Genomic DNA, 418 nt, shown 5'->3' with positions numbered 1-418 from the left:
GATCCCCCCTTCGCGGCCCCTTCCCTTCATCCGCGCCCGATTTCGGGGCAGGATGGTACAACCGATGCCCCCGGGATGCCGCCAGTCACGCTTGACGTCCCGCTCCTCCTGGCTCCAAGGGAGGGAAAATACAGGAGCCCCCTTCCCTCTCCCTCTTTCTTTCCAGTTTTTTGGGTTTTTTTGATTTTAAAATCCCTCTCGTTCTGCTCAGCCTCACCTCAACACCCCGTCCCTGGATGGAGACCCTGCCATTGCACCCCGAAACCCTCCCCACCCCATCCCCGGATAGAGATCCCACCATCGCACCCCAAAACCTTCCCCACCTCACCCCCAGATGGAGACCCCGCCATCGCACCCTGAAACCATCCCCACCCCACACCCAGATCCCACCATCGCACCCCGAAACCCTCCCCACCCC

Source organism: Egretta garzetta, unplaced genomic scaffold (assembly GCF_000687185.1).
Source record: "Egretta garzetta isolate BGI_Z169 unplaced genomic scaffold, ASM68718v1 scaffold92, whole genome shotgun sequence".
NCBI lineage: Eukaryota > Metazoa > Chordata > Aves > Pelecaniformes > Ardeidae > Egretta > Egretta garzetta.
The sequence above is the reverse complement of the archived record's forward strand: the minus strand, read 5'-3'. Positions refer to the sequence as shown.